Source organism: Tupaia chinensis, unplaced genomic scaffold (assembly GCF_000334495.1).
Source record: "Tupaia chinensis unplaced genomic scaffold, TupChi_1.0 Scaffold000089_1, whole genome shotgun sequence".
Classification (NCBI taxonomy): Eukaryota; Metazoa; Chordata; class Mammalia; order Scandentia; family Tupaiidae; genus Tupaia; species Tupaia belangeri.
In genome coordinates, this window is record NW_006159551.1 from 1162487 (window position 1) to 1177463 (window position 14977).

Below are 14977 nucleotides of genomic sequence, written 5' to 3' on the forward strand. Positions count from 1 at the left end.
GGCTAACCTGGACCTTGGGTGTGGTTGGGAGGGTGACTCAGAACGTCCTGCTATGTGGGATGGCAGTGGGAGAGACAGAGAGAGAGACTGAAGATGTCTGCGTCTTGTCTACGACTTGATTCCAAAGAAGGTCTATGTTCTTCATGACTTCAGAGTAGTTATCAGATCTCCAAACTTCTGAACCAGAGATCATTACAGATCCCAGATGATGTAAGGCAATGTTTGACATGTTCAGGACTTTCTTGGTTTCACAAGTATGAACATAGGCATTAGATTATATACCCTTTTAAAGCCTTATTTTTTTTCCTAGATGAGATTGCCTTAGTCTATGATCTTGTTTAGCTTGGCATGTCGCTAGTGTACCATGGACTTTTTTTTTTTTTTTTGAGGGGTTTTTGCTATAAGGTGCATGCGCTCACCAGACAGACAGAGCCAGAGAGACAGAAAGCGAGAAATCACCCCCCCGGGGGGGATGGTCATGCCGCAATCCCTTCTCTTCCACATTCTCTTGGGATCTTGGGCACACACACACATGCGCCCAGCATGAGTTTAAGCCACTGGGTCCAGGACTCAAACCATAGTTGACTACATGGGAGTCCAGTGACATAGCCATTATGCTAACTGCTCGTCCCCCATGGACCACTTTTTACATGGGAGAGGGTAGAGTTTGAAGGAATGGGAGACCAACCTGCTGCATTTCATGAGTATTGTGGACCTCCAGGAGGCCAAAGGAGGAAGAGCCAAAATGCCCTCATAGACAGATACTGGGGATCAGCAGATGGCAGAGCAGTTAAGTTGCTGGACACCCACATGGCCGACTGTGGTTTGAGTCTTGGACCTGGTGGTGTCAAAATCACGCCTGGTGCATGTGCATGCATGCCCAACATCCCAGGAGGAGAATGGAAGAGAAAGAATTGCAGCATGGCCATCCCCTCTGGGAGGTGATTTCTTCCTTTTCTTCTCACTATCTCTGTCTCTCTCTCTTTCTCTCCAGCTAGTACATACGCCTTAAGGCAAACGCCTCTTAAAAAAAAAAAAAGGGGAGGACCAGCAGTTGGCGTAATGGCTCTGTCTCTGGACTCCCAGGTAGTTGACCGTGGTTTGAGTCCTGGACCCAGCAGCTTAAACTCACTCCAGGTGCGTGTGCATGCATGCGTGCATCCTCAAGATCCTAAGAGGAGAATGGAGGAGAAGGGATTGCGGTGTGGCCATCTCCCCTGGGGGGTGATTTCTCGCTTTCTATCTCTCTGTCTCTCTGTCTTTCTGGTGAGCGCACGCGCCCTATAGCAAAAACCTCTAAGAAAGGAAAGATACCCCAGTGCTTAAGAAAGACCCACAGGGCACAGGAGCATAGACTATGAAGTGCATGAGTTCTGAAGTTCTGAATATCGGGCACTCTCTGATTCCTTTAGCCTCATTCAATTCTCAAGGCAGTGTATGGCCCTCGAGGCTTGGAAAGAATGGTAGGTGACGGCCTATTTCCATTTGTTAAGATAGTTTAGAGTGATGACATTGAAACATTGAAACCATTTTAATGTTCACTTCCATCTTCCGAGATGGTAAAATCCTTGCACTTCATAATTGGGAGGGCTTTTTGGAGGTCACCTGCTGTAATCGCCCATCTGGCTTGAGAACACCTGGACTGATACCCTTGAGATCTGCTTCCATTTGAAGCTGATTTGGACAGGCTTTTTTGTCTAAACAGCGTATTTTCTTAAAGGCTACTGACCTTTTCAGGAATCTTTGATCTTCCAAGCTGTATTAGTCAAAGCTACCTCATTCACACACTCAAGTTTCAGTTATGTAAAACCAATGATCAGCAACAGTAGATGTTTCCATCTCTCCAAAATCACATGAAGTCTACTGAAATACATGTGAACAAAATAGAACATCTGGTTTTTGATGATCTTGTCTGTCCCTCAGGGTTCAACTACCATCTACCTGGGTTACATCTGAGGGAATGAGTTTGCCAAAAACTTGCAGTGTTACCCACAGTATCATATTCAGTTCTATGTGTTGTTTTGCTCTGTGGGATGGATGTCTGGGATCCTATCAATTTACATTGTTTATTTTTTATTATTTATTTATTTATTTCTTTATTTTTGGAGAGGTTTTTGTTATAGGGCATGTGCACTCACCAGACAGACAGAGACAGAAAGTGAGACATCACCCCCCAGGGGGAATGGCCACGCCGCAATCCCTTCTCCTCCATTCTCCTCTTGGGATCTTGGGCATGCATGCACATGCACATGCACCCGTCATGAGTTTTAAGCCACCGGGTCCGGGATGCAAACCACAGTCGACTACATGGGAGTCCAGCGACATAGCCATTACACTAACTGCTGGTCCCTCCATTGTTTATTTTTTAAAAGAATTATTTTATTTAACTGTGTGTATGTATGTATGTATGTATTTGACTGGAGAAGGACAGAGAGAGAGAAGGAAAGTGAGAAAGCAAGCCCCCAAGTCTGGGACTTGAACCATGGTTGACCATGTAGGAGTCTAGCACTCTTAACCATCATGTCACCTGCCAGCTCCCTACATTGTTTATTAAAAGAGAAAATGACATGGAAAAATTAAGGGGATTCTTCGAAGGCTATTTGCACTGGAACTGGTGGATGATTTTGGGTACATGGTATTGCCCTTTTCTGAGAAATAAATCAGAGGGACAATTATGGGTAAGGAGCTGGATGAGGAAGAAGATAAAGAGAATACATCTGGTATTTTGGTTTCGAGATGCTTATAGAATATTCATGAACATATTCCCCGTAGCATTTCCATTCCTGTCTAATTGGAAAGGTTAGAGCAGGTAGATAGTATTCCAAGTTCGCAGAGAGTTCGAGGAGAGTAAGGTGACAAGGAAAGAAGAGTCCGAATGCAGAATTCTCCAACCGTGATATTTAAAGAATGGAAAGAGGAAAAGAAGACTTGAGAAAGAAAGGAGACTGAGAAAGAGAAGCTACAGAGCCAGGGGTTAAAAGGGAGAGGTTGCGAGTTCCTTAACCCATGTCCTGCTGTTTCCCCTACCTCTCTGACCAGGCCTTTTCTGCCAAATGTTTTAGATTGTTCAAGGAGATTGTTGTCCAGGAAAATGGGAACAGAACAGTATTCATGATACTTAGCAACAAGCAGCTCACTGGTACTCTTGATGAGACTACTTTGAGTGAAATACTTTTTATTTTTTATGACTTTTTATTATGGAAAATTTTAAATATATATAAAGTGATACGATAATACAATAAATATCCATGAACTCATAATCTAGCCACAACAATTACAATCATTTTTGTACTCTCATGAGTTCTAGTAGAGAGAGTCCTCTCTTGCTGGAAGAGACAGAGACAGTGAGGGTCCAAGTGAGAAATCACCGCCCTTCCCTCAGGAGGATGGCCATGCCGCAATCTTTTCTCCTCCATTCGTTCTCCTCCTGGGAGCTTGGGCATGCTTGCACACGTGGTCAGTGTGATTTTGAAGCCACTGGGTCTGGGAATCAAGCCATGGTTGGTCATGTGTGAGTCCAGCGACATAACCACTATGCAATCTGCTGGCTCTGTTCTATTTTTTAACATTAGTGTCTAGTAGAGAGTCTGGCTTATTGGAAGCAGTAAATATTTGTGGAATAAATCAATGAGTACATGTAAATGAGTCAACTGTGTTGATGTACTGTTCAGAGATGGAGGCAAAACAAGATGCTACCCTCAAAGAATTGCCAGCAGGTGGCGTGGTTGGTAAGGGCACTGAGCTCCCACATGGCCGACCATGGTTCAGGTCCTAGACCTGGTGGCTTGCTTTCTCTCTTTCTCTGTCTCTCTCTCTCTCTGTGTCCCCCTCTGGTCAAATTGAAAAAGAGAAAGAGAGAGAGAGAGAGAGAGAGAGAGAGAGAGAGAGAGAGAGAGAAATAATTCTAAAACATAATAATTAAAAAAAGAGAGTTGATAGTCTGGTTGTTGGGAGCAGATTCAGGGATCAGAGTTAGGCCCACACAGGGAGGGAATGTGGCTTTCTACGCTATTACATCCGAGCTGAGAAACAACTGTATCCTCCCTTCAGTCCTTGCTCCAGGGATGAGTGAGGGACAATGGAACCAGCAGAGTGAGAGCTGGATTTGAGTTCTTACTTTCACCCTGTCCCTGCTGTGAGATTGTTTGGTTCATTGTTTAACTTTTTGGGCCTTTCACGTCATTCCTAGTGAAATGGAAAAAAAAAAAAAATCCTTCAGCATTTTTTGAGAATTAAATAAGCAAATGAATGTAGAACAATCAACCTAAGGGCTGATACATACTGAGGGCTGATCATGGTAGCTGTTGTCATCATTATTGTCATCACCAGTTTCTTTCACAATCTTCCAGTCTCTTTTCCAAGAAGAGCTTTCTGGTTTTTTTGGTTTGTCTTTGTGCAGGCTTAGTGTTCCTTCCTTGTCTAAACACACTCTTATGTACAAGGAAGGAATCTCAAAAAGCTATGGAAAATGTGTATTATTTAAAAAAAGCTCTGCATGAATTCCAAAATTTTGCTGCATGAAATAAATCTACACCTTGTTCTTTAATTTTTTCTATATCCTTTCGAAGTTCCCATATATGTATTGATTATACACATTTTTAAAAATAATTACATTGAAGTGAGGCTCTCTTTTTTTTTGTCTTAAATATCCTTTTTATCTGCTATAATTATCTACTTTTTATTTTTTTTTGGAGGGGGAGAAATTTTTGCTATAGGGCATGTGCACTCACCAGAAAGAGAGAGACAGACAGAAAGTGAGAAGTCACCCCCAGAGAGGATGGCCACGTTACAATCCCTTCTCCTCTCAGGATCTTGGGCACGCACGCACATGCACCCAGCATAAGTTTAAGCCACCAGGTCCAGGACTCATACCATGGTTGACTACATGGGAGTCCAGCGACGTAGCCATTACGCCATCCACTGGTTCCATAATTATCTGCTTTCTATTGTTAGTGAAGAAGATCTAGTTAAATGAAGATACTTGTTGCTTCTGGAATTGAAATAAGCCTGTGTTAAAAATGCTGTCATAGAACCGACTTCAGGACCTAAAATAAAACCACTGATACAAGCATCTTAGGTTACATTATTTCAGATGACTTTTGAATTGAATTCCACTATTAGAGTCCATGAAAGAGCAAATTAATGTCCCAGTGATTAAAAACAAAGCAGTGTATTGTATGTGAGCTTGTTTTCTTGTTTAAGCCATTTCTAATTTGTTTGTTTTTGGAGGGGTGGTGGTGGGGTTTGCATGGTTGGTTGCATCTCGCTGCCTCAGAAAATGACAAGGTGCAGCTCACTGAGTCTCAGTCAGTGTCAGATCCAGGGAGGAAGCGTTTCTGCCCACTTATATATAATCACTTGGGATAGCTCCTTTGACATTTCCTTGGCTATTCCCAGAATTGTAATTACTGGGCCTAACTGGGTGTACTTTTTAAATGACCTTTTGGTATTCAAAACACATGTGAGCCAGCTGGGTGGCATGTTGGTTAATGCAGTGGATCCCATATGGCTGACAGTGTGGTTCAAGCCCCAGACCCGGTGGGATGAGAATAATATGTGTCCAAAATCCTAAGAGGAAAATGGAGAGTAAGTGATTACAGTGTGGCCATTCCCCTTGGGGGGGGTGATTTTTCATTTTTCCTCTCTCCCCCTCTGGCACACACAGGCATCCTAAGGCAGAAACTTTAAAAAACAAAAACAAAAGCAAAAACAAACAAACAAACAAACAAAAAACAAAACTGGATACTTGTGCTTTAGTGCCCAAAATCCCAAAAGGAAGGAGAAATGGAGAAGAAGGGATCGCCGTTGACCAGTCTTCCTGGGGCATGCTCTCTCTTGCTCTGTCTCTGGAAAGTGCATGTGCCCTTTGGATGGAAGGTTAACACACACATACGCACTCACACACTCGCACACTCACTCACACACACACTGTCCTTAATAGTGCAGCTGGTCCTACTTGCCTTGTAGTGCATGGTCACATGACTCGTTCCAGTCAATGAGTTGTAAGTCGCAGTGACAAGGGTCATGACTTCTGGGCTGGAAGATTTAATGGCCAGCGAAAGACCATGTAGCGTGCTCTGTCCTCTGCATGGAGACTGATAAAAAACCATGAAGAGCAGCTCCTCCAGCCAATTCACCCACAATGGACATGGATTGGAGGGGAGGAATCAGATTTTATTATGAGAAGTCTCTGAAATCTAGGGTTAGTTACTGAAGCATAACTTAGTTTCTCTTGATCATCATAATGGGTGTATGATTTCTAATGCCACTAGCACTTTTATTTTCCAATTTAATCTTTTTTATGAGAAAGAGATTTTTGCTATAGAACACATGTGTTTGCTGGAGAGACTAAGAGACAGAAAGCAAGAAATCACCTCCTGAGGGGATGGCCATGCTGCAGTCCCTTCTTCTTCATTCTGCTCTTGGGATTCGGGGCACACATGCACCTGTGCTCGGCATGAGTTTTTTGCTTTATTTGAATTTATTTATGATCATAATCTTTTCTATATTACATTAACTCACATATATCTTTACAGTGCATTACATTTCTCATTCCAGCACAATTACCATGCGTATCAGTCAAGATAAAGACATTACTATCCCCATCATCATCATCAAATAGCTTTTCAGAATTTTTTCATATTATTATTATTTATTCTCATTTTTTAAACATTTAATTACTATATATCATTTGGCTTGTATAAAGAATTTACTGAACATAAAATACTTCTCAGACCAGATCAGTTGAGAATACTATATGTGTTATCATCAATAGGCAATAAACCATTTCTGTGTCCCACTCATGTCATGCCTCTCTATTTGTTCTCAGGCTAGAGAAGATGCTGGATCTAATTTCTATGCCTTTGAATCTGTAAAGGCTTGATTTATGTCATATCATATGGTCAATCTTTGAAAAGGTTCCATGCCAGGGAAAGAAAAATGTATAGTTTGTGGTCTTAGGGTGGAAAGGTCTATAGATGTCTATCAAGCGCATTTGATTTTTAGTATCATTTAGGTCCTGTATCTCTATTTTTTTTTTGGCTAGAACATCTGTCTAAAGGAGATAATGAGGTATTGAGATCCCTAACAATTATAGCATTGTGCCCTCTCTCTCCTTTTAGCTCCAGCAGTCTTTCCTTCACATATTTAAGTGCTCCTGAGTTGGGTGCATAGACATTTATAAGTGTTATGTCTTCTTGTAGAATTAATTCATTTATATTATATAGTGCCCTTAGTCTCAGAGTCTTTGTCTTGAAGCCTATTCTGTTTGAAATCAGTATCACAACTCCAGCCTTTTTTTGATTTCTATTTGCATGGAATATCTTTTTCTAGCCCTTTACTTTTAGTCTGTGTATGTCTTTATCCATGAGGTGTGTTTCTTGTAAGCAACAGATAGAGGGTTTGGAAGTTTTCTTTCAGGATTCCATGAAATAAATGATCAATGCCCTTATTATTTTCTTCCTCTTCTGGGATACCAATTATCCGGATGTTGGGGTGCTAGATGGTATCTAGTATTTCTCATATATTATACTCATTTTTCTTGGTGGCTTTCTCAATCTTCTTGATACTTTTTTTGAGGTCAGGGGTTTTGTCTTCTACATTTGAAATTTGACTTTCTGCATGATCTAATCTACTTCTAATATGGTTTTAATTTTCTGCATCACATTCTTCATCCCTAGCAATTCTGCTTGACTCCTTTTTAAGGTGTCTATTTCTTCTTTCAAATTAGGAAAGGACTTCCTCAACTCCTGGAGCTCCTTGTCTCTTTTCTCTTGCATCTCAATTAGTTTGGTCACTACGAAAATTCTGAATTGCTTATCTGACCTGCCCACAACTTCCATTGTGTTGTCTGTGGGTGATGTGGAGTTTATTTTTTCCCTTGTTGGTTGCTCCTATTTCTTGTGCCTCTGCGATTGTTCCTAGTCACCTGGTGGTCTATACGTTCCTTCCTAAATTATTCAAGTTATCTCTGAGCATTCAGAGGTATGCAGGGATAGAAGATTGGCTATCTCTCTTCTGCTCTGCCTCCCTGTTGCTCACCAGTACCCTACACTGTTGTCACTGGTCCTGAGTGACCCAAAGTCCTCCCTGTTTCCAAAGAACAGGTGCACCTCCAACTGAGCTGCTAAGATTCACCTCAGGAGCAAGGCTGCTAGCTTGAGCCAGTCTCCAGATGGGGTGGGGAGGGGCACAAGTTCATCTTAAAGTCCCAAGACATAGACCTGAATTCCAAAAGTGAATGGGGAGGAGTGAGCCATGGGTCCCGGACATTAGGGCCTACAGCCACAGGTAGCCTGGTATCCAGCAAGGCTGCTCTGCCTGGTATGAGTTTTAAGCTGCCAGATTTGGGACTTGAACTCCAGTTGACTGTGTATGAGTCCAGCAATGTAACTATTATGCCTTCTCTTGGTCCCTCCAATTTAATCGTATGACAGGTATATTATTATGCTTACAAAAAGTAATTAGCAGGGGACCAGCAGATGTTGTAGTGGCTACGTTGCTGGACTCCCATGTAGTCGACCGTGGTTTGAGTCCTGGACTCAGTGACTTAAACTCACACTGGTTGCATGCGCATGTGTGCCCAAGATCCTGAGAGGAGAATGGAGGAGAAGGGATTGTGGTATAGCATCCCGCCCCGTGGGTGATTTCTCGCTTTCTGTCTCTCTCTGTCTTTCTGGCAAGCACACATGCCCCATAGCAGAAACCTCTCCAAAAAAAAAAAGTAGTAGGGTCTGGCTCCAAGGCCACACTTGACCATTCCTTGGAGTCCTGGACCCAGGGGCTTGGGAAACACACTGGGTGCATGTATGTGCATACCCCAGATCCTGAAAGGAAGAAGTTGGGGAGAAAGATTGTGGTGTAATCGTTTCCAATGGAGGGTGCTTTCTTCTCTCCCTCTGTTCTCTCTGTTCTCTCTCTGACAAGCTCATGCACAGTGCACACTCTCTAGACAAAAAACAAAAGAACTTAACATAAAGGAATCTGCAGAATTACAGTGCATAGACTCGTCTGCTGGATTCCCTCAGACACCCAACACTGACATTCATGTTTAGGTGTTCTTAAAAGAAGTTTTTAACATATTGAGTTGTCTTGAAAGTCATGACATATTTTTCTACGTTTGTCTATGCAAAAACGTGCCATGACTTTTCCGACAATCCAATCCTTTTCTGTTTTAAAGAGTTCATATTCTTGTTTCATTTTTTCATAAAAGTAGAGTATTCTAAAGACCTTTCTGCATATTGCTTTTTAATCTAAACTGTACTTTAGAGACCTTCCTTATTAATATGTAGAAAGCTTCACACAGCTGCATTGTACCACCTCACATGCCTTACCCTAAATGAACTGTTCTCTTATTGTTGGAGAAATTTGTTCATCTTTAGCCGTTGCAATGAATAGACTTTATCTTGGGTAATTTCATACATAGTCAAGGCTATCTTTAGTATAGATTTCTGGAAATGAGACTGGTGACTCATATGGTATATTTATTTGCTTGTTCTTTCTTTTCTTTCTTTGTTTCTTTCTTCCTTGCTTTTTTAGAGAGAGATTTTTGCTATAGGGTGTGTATGCTCACCAGAGAGACAGAAAGAGACAGAGAGATAGAAAGCGAGAAATCCACCCACCCCCCTGGGGAAGGCCACACTGCAATCCCTTATTCTCCATTCTCCTCTCAGGATCTCTGGTACACATGCACACCTGCTCAGCTTGAGTTTTAAGCTGCCAGGTCCAGGAATTGAACCAAGTTCAACAACCTAGGAGTGCAGCGATGTAACCATTATACTATCTGCTGGTCCCTACATTTGCAGTTTCAATTGGAGTTGTCAGATTACTTTCCTTCTGCCTATACCGCCTGTACTCCCTCTAGCAATATGTTGAAGGGCTTGTTTCCTCACAGCCTTCCTGCCTTTTAAAAATATTTAAAAATTTTCTTTACGTAGGTCTAATGTATTTCCTGTTGACTTTATTTCTAGTTATTTTTTAAGGGGGATAAGCTACTATACATGGAAGTAGTTTTTTCTATTATATGTTCTAGCACATTTTATTTTTAATCTATGAAGGCAGCTGGTTTCTAAATTTTACATTCTATTAGCTCACCAAATTGTTTTATGGCTTATAGCAGTCTGGGCATTTTCAAGTACACAGTCATATTATCTAAAATAATAATCGTTTTCGTTATTTTAATTTCTTTCTTTTATCTGTTTCATTGACTAGTACAGTGCAGATCAAGGTGATTGTGTCTGGGAACCAGACCCATTCCATGTTCTGGTCTGGAATTGGAATTCCTGTGGTGTTTTATTGTTAAGTATGCTCCAGGCCTTGGGGCTGAGATAACTTTTTATCATGTTAAGAATATATCCGCTTTTGCCAAATTACTATATTTTTCTTTCACTGGGTTGATTTTTAAGTACTTTCTCATTGTGTTAATGAGTACTCTCTCCTAATAGTTTCTGTAACATTTTTATATTGATAATAATATATGGGATTCCTCTAAAGCTTCTATTTTACGTATGTAGGTTCAACCAAAAAGAGTTTGAAGTTTTTCTTTATTTTTTTCCCTGCCTTCTTGGACAGTTTAATTTGGCAATACTTTTTGTAAGAGTTATTAACATTCTCCCTAAAATTCACTTCTATTTTCTTTTTGAGGAGAAGGAGCAGGAGTAACAATTTAATACCTTTATTGATTTATTTTTAAAAACCTGACACCTTGGGACGAGTGATGACCTAGTGGTTACATTGCTGGACTCCCACATGGTTGACCATGGTTCAAGTCCCAGTCCCAGTGGCTTAAAATTCATGCTGAGTGTGTGTGCTTGTATGCCCAAAATTCCAAGAAGAGAATGGAGGAGAAAGGACTGTAATGTGGCCATCCCCCCATTCTCTTCATGTTGCCCTGTCTGTGGCCATCCCCCCCGTAATGTGGCCATCCCCCCCATTCTCTTCATGTTGCCCTGTCTCTCCAGGGAGCGTACATGTCCTATAGCAAAAATCTCTTTCTTAAAAAAGTGTATAGCAAAAATCTCTTCTTAAGGAAGTGTAGGGGCCAACAGATAACATAGCGGTTAAGTCATTGGACTCCCACATACCCAACCATGGTTTAAATCCTGGACTCGATGGCTTGAAACTCACGCTGGGTGCATGTATGGGAGCCCAAGATCCCAGGATGAGAATGGAGGAGAAAGGATGACAGCGTGGCCAGATTTCTCACTTTCCATCTCACTGTCTCTGCTTTTCACCCTTCACCCTGCCCCAAGCATATGCACCCTAAACCAAAAACCTCTACTAAAAAGTAAAAAGAAGTGTGTGCATATGTATGTGTGTGTGTGTGTGTGTGTGTGTGTGTATGCACGTGTGTATTGGGGGGTATTGGCCTGCTCAAATTTTTACATTCCTTTTGGTTTTGGTGACTCATTTTTAAAGAAAATGTTCCATTTCATCTGAGTTTTCCAACTTCCTTGGATGAAATCTTTTATGATTTTTAAAATTCTCTCTAGTTAGGAGGTAATATACCCAGTACTCTAACTTACTTTATGTGTTTATGGAATTCCTATTTTATTTTCTTTTGGGTTAACTACCACTTTATTTTACTTTATTTGGGAAGAAGGACCTGTGGAATTTTGCAGGAAGCATTTCTTTGTTTTACTATGTTTTATTTATCTAATTTTGTTTTTTATGTTTGTTTTCTTCAGTTTTTCTTCATATATTTAAAATTATGGGGGAAGATTGTCTAACATATTTTTTATTCTCTGTTTCTTAATGATAAATATATTTTAGACTGGATTGTCTTTGAACTTCTTTAGTTATATTCTATTACTTTGTAAAGAAATTATGTAAATTTAGTTTGTATTTCCTTTTATGAGAAGTTATATAAAAGCAATTTATTTAATTTTGAAGTGAAAGGGACTTTTCTGATCTTACTTATTTTAAATGCACTCTACTGTGATGAAGGGTTATTGTTTATTCTATTTATACTCTTCAAAATTTAATGAGACCCTCTGTGGCTCAAGGTTTGACGAGTTTTAATGTTTATTGTATCTGTATCTCAGAAGGCATATTTTCTAATTTCAGAATTCAACATTAGAGATTTATCAAATATATATACTTCATTCATTATTCTATTAAAGTGTTCTATATTTCTTGTATTTTTTTGACTACTTCATATGTCATTGACTGATAGATCTTATTAAGCTCTCCTATTTCAAAGGTGTGTTGCTTCTTCTGTCACACCAATTCTGTTTTTTAAAAATGTTTCTGCTACATTTTTATGTTTCATAGACATTTATCATTGCTATAATTGTATTATGGATTATCTTCTTTTTATCAATTATCCATATGTGTTATGTTTAATACTTTTGGATTATATTCCACCCAAAGATTTGTTTTCTTTTCATTGACATTTGCCTACTAGACTTTTGCCATCTTTTAATTTATAACCTGAATCACTTTTTAAGGGGCTAGGATGGTGCTTATCTTGGATTAAGACTATTTTTTTAAAGTTTATGTATAATTCTGGTGACCCAATAATTCATTGAAAAAAAAATACATTGAAGCTAAGTTTCTAAGGTTTTCTACTACTTATAATACTGCTAGCCTACCACTATTATCATTTTACTACGTTATTGTTACTTGATACTTTTGCTCTGCATAGTTTTAGTCACCAAAGGGCACACGTGATTGCCAGAGAGACTGAGATAGAAGAAAACATCCTCACAATGGGACATGGTCACAGCACAATCTTTGCTCCTCTGTTTTTCTATCTTGTTGGAATTTGGGGCACTTGCACACATATGCTCAGTGTGTTTGTCAGACCACTGGGGCTGGGACTCAAACTGCAGTCAGCCATGTGGGATTTGGTTCCTTTAATCACTAAGCAGCAGGCAGTCTAATACTCTTGCTCTATAATAGCATCTTTTTCTCCCTCTCTTGATTTCCTACTAATCCTTCTGAAATCCTCTGTTTTTTTTCTTTTCTTTTTTTTTTTCCTTTTTAATTTTTTTTTGAGAAATTTTTGCTATAGGGCACATACTCTCACCAGAGAACTAAAGAGACAAAAAGTGAGAAATCACCTCCAGGGAAGATGGCCACACTGTAATCCAATTCTCCTCTTGGGATTTTGGGCATGCACACACAAGTGCCTGGTGTGCGTGTCAAGCTACCCAGTGAAGGACATGAACCAACGGTCAGCCATGTGGGAGTCCAACAATGTAGCCATTATGCCATTGACTGGTTCCCTCTGTTTCTGTTTTAGAGGAATATGTGGCTGATTTTCCCTCCATGTGCTATCCAATAATAACTTGAAAGAAAACATGTTCAGAAATATTCTAAAGTTATTAGTTGAGGCCAACAGGAAACCTCAGGTGAAAGCCTCTGTGTCAGCACTAGTTATGTCAGGGCCCTTCATTAGCAGGGAGTAATGCCAGGTCTTTGATCACTTAGCCAAAGAAGATGCTAAAGGTTGTCCATTTACCTGCTTCATTCCACTCCTTCTTGAATCTCAGTTACTTTATGATTAAAATGAAGGCCTCTGTGTTACTAAGCCTCTATAACTTACCTCACTAGCTTGCTTTAATAATAGTTGCTATCACTTTGGTGATGGTTGGTGACATTGTCACTTACATACTTATTTATACAGGGTGAGAAGTTGTGATTTTCTTTTTTTTTTTTTTTTTTCTTTTTTTTTTTGAGAGGTTTTTGCTATAAGGCATGTGCACTCGCAAGACAGAAAGAGAGGAGAAACAGAGAGACAGAAAGCAAGAAATCACCCCCCAGGGGGGGTGGCCATGCCGCAATCCCTTCTCCTTCATTCTCCTCTCAGGATCTTGGGCACGCACGCACATGCGTCCGGCGTGAGTTTTAAGCCACTGGGTCCGGGACACGAACCATGGTCGACTACATGGGAGTCCAGCGACATAGCCATTACGCTAACTGCTGGCCCCAAGAAGTTGTGGTTTGATTGTGTTAAGACTATGGCTCAGAACGTCAAATCTATTGGGTCATCAGAAAAGTCATGATTTATTTTTTCTAAGTTTTTCTATGCAGAAATGCATCATGACTTTTCTGATGACCCAGTATTATTCAAAACATGATCCTCAAAACATTAAAAGACAAAAATTTTTAGAAAAACACACCAGGAGAATTTTTCATGGTTAAGATTACAGATAGTCTCTTTTTAAACTTATCATGCAAAATGTTTTGCAGGCAATATAGTTCTTCCATTCCTCTAACTTAAAATGATTTTCTAAATCTGCCATAACTTGAATGCTTGCAACAGCAAATTTTGATTCTTTAGGATAATCCTATCAATTTAAATATTTGTATCCATAATGGCATTCTCATTTTGATGTATTAATGTCAATGGTATGTTAATTTTTGATGTTTTCATCCTTTTTGTCATTTAATTAATTGTTCCTCCCTAATTTAATTAAACCCGTACTGTCATAAGTTAATTATATCATATCTCTGAGAGATGTGATCTGTGAAATGACTTTAAAATGTGTTGTACTTGTTTCATTTTGCCTGGGGGGGGAAAATCATGATAGGAAAGGATACATTAATATCTCAGCAAATATAAATTATACTAAGAGTTCTCCTCATATCAACTTAATTAGCTGGTGGAGATCAGTTTGTGAAAAGAGATTTGTTTCTTAAGAACTATTGAGAAAATGGGAGTTACGGAATATAAACATGGAGTGTTTTGGGAATTTATGAACGTTAACTAAGCTAATTTAGGTGCTTGACCCTTCGACCCTTCTTTAGAGAATGCTGAAATAGCATCCTTTTATTCTATTTTTACTCAGATTTCACTTGGCTGTCAATGTAAAAGAAATCTATTGTTTTGTTCTCATTTGGCTGTGAAAGTTTTACTCCTTTTTTTTTTCCAGATATATACATATCCACCTCTACATACACACACATAGAGCATGAAAAAGCAGTGTCTGGGACCAGCAGATGATGGAAGGGTTATGTGGCTGGACTCCCACAT

At 39.8% G+C, this 14977-nt stretch overlaps 1 pseudogene; it reads right to left on the minus strand.

Moving 5' to 3' along the window:
* Positions 1-1575: 1575 nt before the first annotated feature.
* LOC102476957 (receptor-binding cancer antigen expressed on SiSo cells-like) overlaps positions 1576-14977 on the minus strand; it is a 47047-nt pseudogene continuing 33645 nt past the window's right edge.